The sequence below is a fragment of the Manduca sexta genome, unplaced genomic scaffold, assembly GCF_014839805.1.
Source record: "Manduca sexta isolate Smith_Timp_Sample1 unplaced genomic scaffold, JHU_Msex_v1.0 HiC_scaffold_3218, whole genome shotgun sequence".
Classification (NCBI taxonomy): domain Eukaryota; kingdom Metazoa; phylum Arthropoda; class Insecta; order Lepidoptera; family Sphingidae; genus Manduca; species Manduca sexta.
In genome coordinates this window covers 1,474-14,982 of record NW_023594262.1, presented here as the reverse complement: position 1 = coordinate 14,982, position 13,509 = coordinate 1,474, and the positions used below count along the sequence as shown (strand labels likewise).

The window sequence follows — 13,509 nt, the reverse complement described above, 5'->3', positions numbered from 1 at the left end:
TCACTAGGTGGTTATAAATATAAAATAGGTATCTTAAAACATTACTAATAAATTTAAAAAAATGTAATTTATAATATATCCCTGTATAACATAGATGATAGTCACACTACAGTAAAAGTTGCGATAATAGCCGTACGCGGATGTTCGAAGCGTACAAAAATAACACAACAAACAACTGAACTGTGTATGGTCTTATATGAGTTTACAAACGTATCTCTACACTTTTATTTACTTACACACCCTTATGTCAAACAGGTAGAGTTGACAATATCTTGTGGAACGGAACAAGTATGTTTGGTGACGAGATCGTGGCCGGTTCTCACGAAGGAACACAGGTGCGCATCCGCTATCTCGGCTCGTCTGAACGGGATTTGAATCAGTTTAGTGAGGCGTTCTAATTACCACAAAACAATGGTCTTTCAGATGATTTTATGTTCTTTTTATGATAATTTTTGTTTATAAATATTCTAATCAAATTCATACATTTTTCAAGATCGTTGGATGAATATGTAAATTGACATTTTGTTATCGTTTACAAACTGTATAACTAATTTTATTTATTGTTTTATAACCTAATGATGATAATGATAAGACAGAATGGTTTAATGTTTATTTACTCAATTAGGCTGTTGGCGAGCAATTATCGCTACCAGCTGCATCACACAATATTATAAGTAATTTTTCACATATAGCTAGTATCGCACATACATGCATTTTTCCTTCCATCAAACCTAATCATTTTTTACTCTATATATCGCAACGACGATTATCAGACGATTATAAATCTTGTTTATTTGGCTATGTAGTTAAATTAAAATCATGATCAATTGTCCACTGCTAGTCCAATTCGGCACCGAGAATAAACCTTTTTTGTATTTATTTGTAACGTATGCCCTGTAAAATTTAAGTTTGCTTCTTATTACATTTCAAAAGATAAAGTACTTTAAATGAGTATTTTATATCGATGTATAATGCAATGAATAGCTAGTTACACGGGTCATTAAAAATTGCGTTACAAAAATGAAACCACATACTTATCTTCTTGAAAATAGCATTTTATAATCATTTACTCGAGCGGCAACATCACATTTTCTGACCTTTTTTCAGTTTGGATCGGTATTTCCTGAGATTGGCCATTACTGCTCCGCTCCTATTGGGTATAGCGTGATGATATATAGCCTATAGCACTCCACGAACAAAGGGCTATCCACCGTGAAAAGAATTTTTCAGTTTGGACCGGTAGTTCCTGAGATTAGCGCGTTCAAACAAACAAACAAACAAACTCTTCATTTTTATATAATAGTATAGATAAGAATTAAATAAACAAATTTTAAATATAGAAATGATATAAGTGATGCTTAGGTTTATAACTTTTGTATAAGCGCCATCTCGTATGGGAAGTACGTACTACATCAAAAGCATGGTTTGGTAATGGACTATCGTACGATGTTGACTTCTGGCCAACGCGACGGCTTACCAATCAAAATATGAATGAAACATGGAGAATGAACTAAATAAGGGCACGTCACGAACTGTGAGTGAATGAATTGTTAGCAAAGTGTATTTACTGCAATAACCTTTTATCAATTTTGTTTAACAGACAGTTTATTTGTACCTATACATAGTTGTATATTATAATTCTCTTTGCATAGTTGAGTAATTTGGTTTGTGAAAGTCCTTGTGCAGTGTAAACGATGTCAGATCTAATTGTGGAGGTTCAAGAAGGAAAATTAAGAGGTCTAATATCAAGAACTGATAATGATTTCGTCTACTACACGTTCAAGGGAATTCCATATGCGAAACCACCTCTCGGGGAACTGAGATTTGCGGTAAGGATATAAGTAATTATTTCGCATATATAAAGTAGCATTAGGTATAAGTTCCCGTAATAATTATTGTATCAGGTGGTAGGTAAGTCAGTTTGGATACCCAGGCATCGTCTATTCCTGACGACAAGAAATAGCTGGCAAGCAATGTTGTGTTCCGGTTTTAAGGACATTGTGAAATATGATAATTAGAGCAGTTCAGCGTCGCACAGCACTTTATAAATTAAGATTATTTGTAGTGTTATTGTTATATGTGGTAGCTACACAGAACGTACATAATTATAATAATTTTGTGTTCTGTGGGTAACCATGTCGCTTACGATGAAGTGGACGATTTGGTCATATCATCAAAAGTTTAAATTTTTTCCCCTTCAATTATCTCGGTCCAAATTGGGAGTAGCATAACAAATTTATTATTGGTATTGGCTTAATTTTTGCGACTGGCCGCCTGCCTGAAGCTGATATCTTTTAGCAGATTACGTCTCGTGAAAATCGTCATAGAAACCTGCACAAATGTTGACCGACCACAGTCACAGTCTATACGCGCTGACAAGGAAACTTCATCAATTATGCACTAAAATAAAGGATTGATTATATTTTAATTATAAGTAAGTAATGCTTGTATTATCGCACACTCTTTTGTTTATAGAAGATTTATAACTCGTTAGATTCTGGAAGTCCGAAACTATTTGACCTTTAGCATAAAATTAATAAATCTAAGATAAATACGAGACGAGACAAATGTCCGCAGGTTCGAAACCCAAGGCCACATAGCGTTGAGTTTTCTAAAAAATAAAAATTATGTGTGTATTCTTTGTGAATTATCGCTTGCTTTAACGGTGAAGGAAAACATCGTGAGGAAACCTGCATACCTAAGACATTCTCTTTAGGAATTTTGACGGTGTGTGAAGTCAACCAATCCGCACTAGGCCAACGTGGTGGACTAAGGCCTAATCCCTGCCAGTAGTAGAGGAGGCCCGTGCCCAGCAGTGGGACATATATAATACAGGGCTGAGCATGATGGTGAAGATAAATAAATCTAAGGTTAAAATAAAGGAACTGCATAATTTAGCTAGTATTGTCCTCGTAAAATTTATGTGCAATTATTTTATATTATTATTTTATATATATGTAACACCTACTCTACTTCTACTTTTTGCAAACTTTAAAATAAATACTATGAAATAAATTTTTATCAAAATTATTATCGTTCTATCATTTGAAACTTTTAACTCGCCCTACATGCGCAATATTTAAATCAGGCTAAGAAAATAACTGATGTGCGAAATAAGTAAAACACCGATTCATATTAATGAAACATATCCATGTTACAGGCACCACAGCCAGCAGAGCCATGGGAAGGAATAAAAGATGCGACAAAAGAATGCAATATTTGCCCTCAAGTTGACAAAGAAACTGGTTATGTGATTGGAAACGAAGATTGTTTGTTTTGAACGTATATACTCCAAAACTACCCGAAAATGATAAACCACTCCTGCCAGTTATGGTTTATTTGCATGGTGGAGGGTTCGTCTTCGGACACGGTACTGATGCAACAGCTCATGGCCCAGATTTTCTAGTGCAAAGAGACGTCGTGGTCGTCAGTATTAACTACCGACTCGGTGTGCTTGGTTTTGTCACTCTCAATCGTAAAGAAGCCGCAGGAAATATGGGCTTGAAAGATCAAGTTCAAGCCCTTAAATGGGTTCAAAAGAACATTGCTAAATTTGGCGGAGATCCGAATAATGTGACAATCTTTGGAGTAAGCGCCGGCGGTGCGTCTGTCGAGTACCTACTGTTATCTCTCACAGCAAGAGGACTTTTCACAAGTCGATTATACAATCAGGTTCCTCATTGAATCAATGGGCACAAAAAGATAGGAACGAAATAAAAGCAAACGCATATAGAATAGCGAAAGTAGCCGGGAAAGACATAATAAATGACGACAATTACTAGATTACCTAAAAAATTACCAGTTGAGGAATTAATTAAGTTATCAATGAGTGTAATACTAACTGATTCGTTTAAGGGAGGTATTAATTTCACTTTCGTTCCGTGTGTGGAAGAGGAAGGCGACTGGGAATCGTTTATAAGCAAGTCTACTTATAAAATAATTTCCGAAGGCGAATTCACGAAGGTTCCGGTGATGGTTGGATTTTGTGAACGCGAAGGTCTTTTAGTAGTGTGCCGCGCCAATTCTTGAGAAATTGACTAACGAACAATTTTTTGGATCATTTTCCTTTGACATTAGAGCGGACGAGCAAAAGGACATGGAAGCAAGGTTAAAGAATATTTATCTAGGAATAGAAAATTATAGCGGAGAAAAGATACTTTTGCGATAGATTTCTTCTCAGATGTAGACTTTGTGGTGGTGGTGTATATGTTGCGGCTAGTTGTATGGCGAAATATAATTCACCAACATATTTCTACGAGTTCTGCTACGATGGTAATCTGAATTATCTAAAAACTGCTTATGGTATTAATCGTGCTGGAGCCGCCCATGGCGACGATGGTGGTTATCTACTGAAAAGCAGTAAATTGACGAAAGAGTTAAATGACACCGATGTTTTCGTACAAAACTGTATGTTGTCAATGTGGACTAACTTTGCTAAATTTGGGTAAGTAGATTGCAAATTTAATTTCAAATGTAACTTAAAATGATGTTCTTAAATATGATTACTTTCTAATCTGATGTGAATACGAAAAGATGATGAATTAAAATAGATTACTTTTTTATAATGTGAACTACAACAGCGACAAGAATATCTTTGTAATTTCCCTTCTTATATAATATAATCTCGCAGTTTTGTTTATCCGACCCTGCAGTTAACGCCTGGGGAACATGCGAATGGGATAGTGGGATTCCCCGGCTTAGCGACTGTGGGTACCTGAAGGGCAGGGAGGCGATATCTGGGGAAGGAAGTGTGTGGGAAGGATAAGGAACACTTAGGATGGGAGGGGAGAAGGCGAAGAAATTTTCGCGAGCTCTGATAATGTGCATTGGCAACCATGAGGTATACACACTTAACGGTATGCCTAAGGCCGCGACAAATATCCCCCTGTACATGAGCGTGCATTCGGTGTGGAGACCGAGCGCACAAGATTGCCTCGGGGGGAAATTGATCACAGACGTGACGATGATGTTTTTAACATAAGCTGTGTTATTTTCGAAATACATTACGATTTTAACTATCATTAGTATTATGGGTCGTAATTTTTTATCGCTTTCAATATAAATTAATTCCATTTTTTATTACAGGAACCCTACTCCAGAATCGGACAATTCTATTCCAATCAAATGGCAACCTATGTCTGAAGATGGAGAAAGCTATTTGGTCATAGACAAAACTTTGTCAATGAGGAAAGAATTCAGCCCACAAAGAATGAAGATTTATGAAGAACTTTACAAAAACGAAGATGAAGCTTAATAAAGGCAACCTTAAAGATAAAAGTTATAAGAAATTAAGTGTCTGATTTTTTAAACTCTAATTTTAAAATTATAATATCTTGATACTAAGTTGCTTTTATTGTATTTAAATGAAACTTAATTATCTGTGGAATTATATTTCTTAATAAAACGGCTTACTTAAATTGTAGTCATATAAATTTTACCGGTAATTATAAAATATAAACAAAACTATATAGGATAAAAAAAAAATATATACACCTATGTTACAAATGGCGTGGCAATTAATCTGTGGATCCTACCTGGGTACAGGTATTTTTTTTGTTTAAAGTTCTCGTTTTCATATAATACAAATCACGCTCCAAGTATACCGTGAGAACATAATGTCCCAACATCTCAAAATAATTTGTATGTAGCGTGAACTTATGTTCTCTTCGCAAACACATCGATCTATACTTAACGTAGAGACCTGGATCAGATGGTGCGCAATTTGCAGTTCGCAACCGACAAGCTCGGTGAGTGGTTTCGCAAATGTCGCATCGCGATTAATTCTCCAAAAGCCAGGTTATTCTTTTGCTAAGAAAAAGAAAGTCCAAGCGCCTCACGCATCAGTTAGTATGTGTAGTCAAATCATTCCTTGGACCAATAAAGTCAAATATTTAGGAGTTGTGGCGGTACAATCAATGCATACACCGCCGTCTCGTCAACATTACCGAAACTGCAAGATCGATGCGTTGACACAACTGTAGTGATAACACACAGCACACGTCGGGGTCACTAATTTGGGATCGCTGGATGTAGGTTTTTCTGCGAGCACTGTATTGGGGCTGACGGCAATAAAAACTCGGTTTTCTTGTCCCCTTTAATTTAACATTTGTTTACATAGAGACACGCTCTCCACTGTGTGTTCCATGTAGAAGTCCCCTTGTCTTGTTGAGACAATACTCACGTCTAGAAGTTTTGTTGATCGAAAGTTGACCTTCCTCTCACACGTAAACGTCGTACACATACCAGCCGCATATGCAATTGGTCAATTACATTGGCTCATAAATAAAAATAGTAAAATGTCCACCCGCAAATTACTAAATAATGTATATTAATCTTCGGCAAATACTGATTTTAGTTTTAGCTTTTGTATTTAATTTCTATGCCTGGCTTCCATATGTCAGAAATGGACGTAGATATGAATTCAGGACTTTTGTTTTGAAGTTTCTTTGCATTTTACTTTAGAACTTTTCTCAGACTCCAGTATTTATTCTATGTGTAAGGTATTCTTATTTGTATTTCTTGTTCGATCCTATTTTCACCAATACGAATCTTTTTTCCTAGGTAGATATATTTTTTTGTATATTCTAATGGTTTGTTGTTGATATTTGCAGGGAATTTATCACTGCCATGGTTTTTTGCAAAGTAATTTCAAGCTTACCTCAATACTAACTAAAAACTACCGCCTTTAGGATTTCAATAGCAACCGAGACCGCGATCGCCATGTATGAGTGAATAATTATAATTAACAAAGAATACACGACATATAATATTATAATTCTCTTTGGTTTATTTATAATTCTCTCTGATTTATTTATAATTGTCTTTGGTTCATTTGTATATATACTTGTGTATATATAGTTCGGCAAAGTAGTTCAGTTTCAATTAGGTGATAGTGAAAGTCCTAGTGCAGTGTAAATCCTGAGTGTAAAAGATGTCAGATCTAATTGTGGAGGTTCAGGAAGGAAAATTAAAGGTCAAATATCAAAAATTGATAATGATTTCGTCTACTACACGTTCAAGGGAATTCCATACGCGAAACCACCTCTCGGGGAACTTAGAGAGATTTGCGGTAAGGATATAATTATTTCGCACATAATTTAAGATTATATTTTGCAGTGTTGTTATTATCTATGGGTAACCACACAGAACATAAATATTATATTCTACTGCTCCGTGAGTAACATTTTTTTTCGCGGGCACTAAAAGCTTTATCGTTATCGTAACTTGGGGAGTGAATGGAACGGTTATGTTGGTTTCATCGCCTTACGGCCCAATGTCGACACTCGGGAGTAGGTATAAGCAACAATCCGAGCGAGCATTGGTCCGAGTCCCTAATTCCCGTATATACCCACACTGGCGTACTAACTAAAACCCGCGTTGGTCTTCTTCGGCGCATTAGGGATGGCCAGCGCAACAGTGTTCTTTAAAAATTGCGAAAAACGTTTGCGACCTAAAGCTGGCCTGTTTGAAGTCAGTATCTTTTAGCAGATTGCGATAAAAAACCTACACAAATATTGACCGAGCAGTGCTTCAAATCCAGGGACTCAGGGTCACAGTCTATAAACGGCGTCTAATGACAGCGTGAATGGACATCACCGTCATATATTTTGTAGTTAAAAAGGGTTGATTATATTTAAATTACAAGTAATTGTATTATCGCACCTCCAATTTCTAATAATTAGATATTGTTCAAAAAACATTTACAACTTGTAGGGTTCTGGAAGTCTAAAGCTATTTGACTGTTGGCATAATAATACTAAATCTAAGAACTTTTTTGATATAAAATAAATGAACTGCATAATTTTGCTAGTATTATCTTCGTAAAATTTGTAGGCGCTACCATATTATTTATGCACTGATGGCCCTTACTAATGGGTGAAGTAGAGCACCTATTTCCTTACTTTTGCAAACATTTAAATAGATAGTGTGAAATATATTATTATCAAACATATCGATCTCCCATTTGAATTTTTTAGATGCCCTGCTTGTGGAAAATTTAAATCAGGCTACGAAAATGACGGACGTGCGAATGAAGTAAAACACAGATTCATATTAATGAAAAATATCTATATTGCAGGCACCCCAGCCAGTTAAGCCATGGGAAGGAATAAAAGACGTGACAAACGAATGCAATATTTGCCCTCAATTTGACATAGAAACTGGTACTGTGATTGGAAACGAAGATTGTTTGTTTTTGAACGTATACTCCAAAGCTACCTGAAAATAATAAACCACTGCTTCCAGTTATGGTTTATGTACACGTGGGGGTTCCTCATCGGGCATGGTACTGATGCGACAACTGAAGGACCAGATTTCCTAGTGCAAAGAGACGTCGTGGTCGTCAGTATAAATTACCGACTCGGTGTGCTTGGTTTCGTCACTCTCAATCGTAAAGAAGCCGCAGGAAATATGGGCTTGAAAGATCAAGTTCAAGCCCTTAAATGGGTACAAAAAAACATTGCTAAGTTTGGCGGAGATCCGAATAATGTCACTATCTTTGGAATAAGCGCCGGAGGTGCGTCCGTCGAGTACCTACTGTTATCTCCCACAGCACGAGGACTGTTTCATAAATCGATTATACAATCAGGTTCCTCATTGAATCAATGGGCACAAAAGATAGGAATAAAATAAAAGCAAACGCGTATAGAATAGCGAAGGTAGCCGGGAAAGACATAACAAATGACGATCAATTACTAGATTACCTAAAGAAATTACCTGTTGAGGAATTAATTAAGTTATCAATGAGTGTAATACAAACTGATACATTTAAAGGAGGTATCAATTTCACTTTCGTTCCGTGTGTGGAAGAGGAAGGCGACTGGGAACCGTTGTATAAGAAAGTCTACTTATAAAATTATTTCCGAAGGCGAATTTACCAAGGTTCCGGTGATGGTTGGATTTTGCGAACGCGAAGGTCTCTTACAAGTATCAAACGCCCCGAAAATTCTCGAAAAATTGACTAAAGAACATAATTTTTTGGATTATTTTCCTTTTGACATTAGTGCAAAAGAGCAAAAGGACATGGAAGCAAGGTTAAAGAATATTTATCTAGAAATAGAAAATTATAGAGAAAAAGATACTTTCGCGATAGATTTCTTCTCAGATGTAGATTTTTGTGGTGGTGTGTATGTTGCTGCTAGTTGTATGGCGAAATATAATTCACCAACATATTTCTACGAGTTCTGCTACGATGGTAATCTGAATTATCTAAAGACTGCTTATGGTATTAATCGTGCTGGAGCCACCCATGGCGACGATGGTGGTTATCTGCTGAAAAGCAGTAAATTGACAAAAGAGTTAAATGACACCGATGTTTTCGTACAAAACTGTATGCTGTCAATGTGGACTAACTTTGCTAAATTTGGGTAAGTAGATTGCAAATTTAGTTTTCAATGTAATTTAAGATTATGATCCCAACTATGATTACTTTCTAATCTGATGTGAATACGAAAAAGACTACACTTAATAATTATTTCATACTTTAATAGTTTTTTTTTTATATTGTGATCTATAATTGCGACAAGTATATTTGGGTAATTTCCCGTCTCTATAATGTAATCTTGCAGTGGCAGTAAATCACTATTCAAGACGTGACGACGATGTTTTTAACATAAGCTGTATGATTTTGAAAATAAATTACGATTTATCCATCATTTTATTATGGGTCTTTTTTATCGCTTTTAATATAACGTAATTATTTTTTTATTACAGAAACCCTACTCCAGAATCGGACAATTCTACTCCAATCAAATGGCAACCTATGTCTGAAGATGGAGAAAGCTATTTGGTCATAGACAAAACTTTGTCAATCAGGAAAAAATTAAGCCCACAAAGAATGAAGATTTATGAAGAACTCTACAAAAAAGAAGATGAAGCTTCATAAAGGCAGCCGTAAATACAAAAAGTTATAAGAAATTTAAAGTGTCCGATTATTATTCAAATGTGTAATATTTAAATTATTAAATCTTGATAGAAATTTGTATTGATTGTATTAAAAAAAAAATGAAATTATCTATGGTTTTACATTTGTTCTTCGTAATGGGATGGGAGGTGAGCCTATCGTCATATCGGGCACAAATTCCAGACTTTGGCCTGATAGTAAGTAAAACCCAAATAACACTAGCCTACCGAAGCAGTCAGTATTTACGCTGCTTCTAAATACAATAATATTTTATTGAATCGTTCAAAAGTGAAATAATCCTGCAAGTAACCAGCTTTGATCAGTGGTAACTTATAATTTTCATGATTTTATTCAAGGAAAATATATAAAGAGTCATATTTTTTGCGTATGAATGAATGACCAGATTGGTCGCTCGTCTCATGCTAAACGTAAACTCATGAACAATGTTATAACCACCTCGAAAACTGAATTTTGTTAATACATGGCACTGCTTGCGCTCAACAACCTGAAAAGTTCAGTCTTTTTATTACCAAGTAATGATAGCTACAATAACCAATAGGCATATCACAATTCTAGCACACAGATGTCGAGGTGTTATCTAGACGGAGTCTACCAAAATGTAAGTCGCTGTCTCATTATTACAAGGTAATTTATTTATGTTAATAAGATTAAAAAATTTCATTTTGATAAAATTAAAGAGACATTTCATTCGATTATAAATATTAATTATATTTATTATTCGGGCCGGAATTTTTTCCAGAAAAATACATAAAATCTCGTGATATTTAAATAATTTGCCTTGCAATATTGAGTCAGAAAACCGTAGTTTTAATTGATAATAATATAATCCCATGAAATGTCTTTTTTAATTTTATCGTATCGATTTTATTTATCTTATTAACATAAATAAAAATGTACCTTGTAATAGTGAACCAGCAACTTATATTTTGGTAGACGCTATCTAGATTAAGAGGGGGGACAATTGCCAGTCTTATCGCTCGAGGCACCTTTTACAGACAACCATTCGTATATATAAGAAAATGAAAAAAGGCAGTCTAGAGCGTACATGTTATATCTATAATATAGATTCTATATAAATATTTTTTATGTAAGTATAAACTTATACAGTATTTAATATAATACATATATATTAATAGATGAAATTATTACCAATTAGTAATAAGTCGTTGTCTTATCTGAAATGTCCGTATGACAAGATGTCATAGCTTCCTTAGATATTAATAGGTAAAATAACATCGTGATCTATAAAATTAACTGGTATTTTATTTACTCGGCCATTTAATACTATTACGTTCCGACATTTACACGCACGTTAGCACGTCGAATAAGTTATTTGTGGATAGTAATTGGGGAATAATCTGTGATTTGCTATACTGATCGTTGAGTATCCTACTATGTTATATAATAAAAGGATATTTGGATATTTGTTAACAGTAAACGCATAGATATATTGTCCCGGACTAACCATAGACTTATTTTCTTTAAAAAAGTGCACATAGTGGCTCAGTAGTGGTTTTACAAATAGGCTGACTAGATTGGAGTCTAGGGCGGCAAATTTTGGCTATTTTTAGGGTCTTTTACAAAGATAAAGCGAAGATGCAGGCCGATTAAAAACTTAAGGATTATTACATACATTTATCAAAAAAATAACAAATGATAATATAAAATTTTATGTCTTGAGGTTATGTGGTTGGCTCAATTTCTTGCAAACGTTTGTTCCATGAAAGAACTGAGTATATTTTTTTTATGTGTATGCAAGTGTTCGACATTTAAATGATAATACCCAATAAGTACATAATAACGTTTTTCGAGATATCTTTGCGGTCATAGGGCAGACACAGAGTACGCCTTATAAAATTTGCAAGGTCTTCGAAACGTCGAGTATAAAAATTAAACAACTTTATCACGAAAATAATTCGTTATTTTTTTAGTTTTATTTCAAACTGAGTGCAGCGGTTAATTGCCACAGTTAAATAACAAACAACTACTCTTTTGTGGTTCTGGTGAGATTGTTTAATTAAGCTTTTGGGTAAACTATTTATTTTATTAAATCGTTAAAATGTAATTTAATTTAATTAATTAATATGTAATTATAGATACTAGCCAAGTGGTATTGAATTCCGCACAATTGGATGGGAACCAAAGTATAGACCAAGGAGGAATTTGATTGGATAACTTATCCTCTTGTATCCTCCTATTAATTTATAAGTTAGGTAGCGGCGATGGCCTAGTTGGTTGTGGAACGGACTGCTGAGACGGATGTCCATTGTCCGCAAGTTCAAAACGCAAGGGCACACACCTCCGACTTTTCTAAAATCATGTGTGTATTCTTTGCAAATTATCGCTTGCTTTAACAGTGAAGGAAAACATCGGGAGGAAACCTGCCTATACCTATACCTCTCTATAAGAATTACAAGAGTGTGTGAAGTCTACCAATCCGCACTAGGCCTGCGTGGTGGACTGAGGCCTATACTCTCTCAATAGTAGATGACGCCCGTGTCCAGCAGTGGGACAGTATATAATATAGGGCTGATATTATTATAATTTATAAGCTCGAAGACTTTTGTTCGTCCGTTCTGTTCGTCAGCCCGGCTTGGAATGCGCTAATACCATTAGGAGCTACGACATTGAGTTTGTGTGGGCGGCGAGCATTACTAACGAATAGATATGTCTATCTCCATCGACAAACTTAATTTTTGGGTGATAGGTGTGGATTAAAAGCATTTTTTCTAGGTTGAAAGCGTTTAAGAGAATCCAACATAATATTTCGTGGCAGAGTCGATCCTTCTCAATTGAACAAAATATCATGTCCGCAGTTAAGTCGAGTATATTTAGGTAACCCGCAACAAATTGCATTACCCTTTACGCAAAGGTCTGTTACCCACTCACGACAATTTAACCGTTGCAGACGTTTATATATTATGGAGATCGTTTATCAACAGAAACCCATTTAGGCACTAAGTATTTTAACCTATAAACAAGTTTAAATTTTATTTTAGCTGTTCACTACTAAACTGCGTTTACGGTAACTAATTACTCGCCTTACGTGTCTACTTCGCCGCTCGGCTATGGCCCGGTTCTGAGACTAGACTGGCCGTCGTCGGCGCCAGTGAGTCGCCGTGTGAAATACTCAGGTGCATCCGAACCTGCCCACGGATTTATACAGGCTGTTACTAAATTTAGAGCACTGATTGGCACCGTGTTTCCTGTTTATCCATTAAGCATTAGCACTATTAGTACAATTTATTAACTTCTGAAGATCAATTTCTATGTATATCTAATGTTTTATGTTGTAAGAGACGTTGTGGAATGCAATATGTGCTGTAATGTTATGGGGAAAAGGTGGTACCGACGGCATTTTATGATAGATAGAAATTTAGCGATCGATAACACTTTTAATAGGCTCTCTAGTATGGAAATGTTAGTAAAGGCATGCTAATATATTAGATTAGTCTTGTTATTGACTTCCTCAATCAGAATCTTGTTTTGTTTTCCTGTTTGAATGACGTCCATTATTAGTTCCAGTATTCTTAAGACTGTAATTATGCTTTCTCATATAATTTAATTGATCGGTAATGGACAGCTAT

General features: G+C 35.3%; 2 pseudogenes; both read left to right on the top strand.

Annotated features, from left to right (window-relative positions):
* Positions 1-1,503: 1,503 nt before the first annotated feature.
* On the top strand, positions 1,504-5,288 carry LOC119192811 (annotated as a pseudogene).
* Positions 5,289-5,401: 113 nt separating this feature from the next.
* LOC119188320 lies at positions 5,402-10,011 on the top strand (annotated as a pseudogene).
* The last annotated feature ends 3,498 nt before the right edge of the window (positions 10,012-13,509 follow it).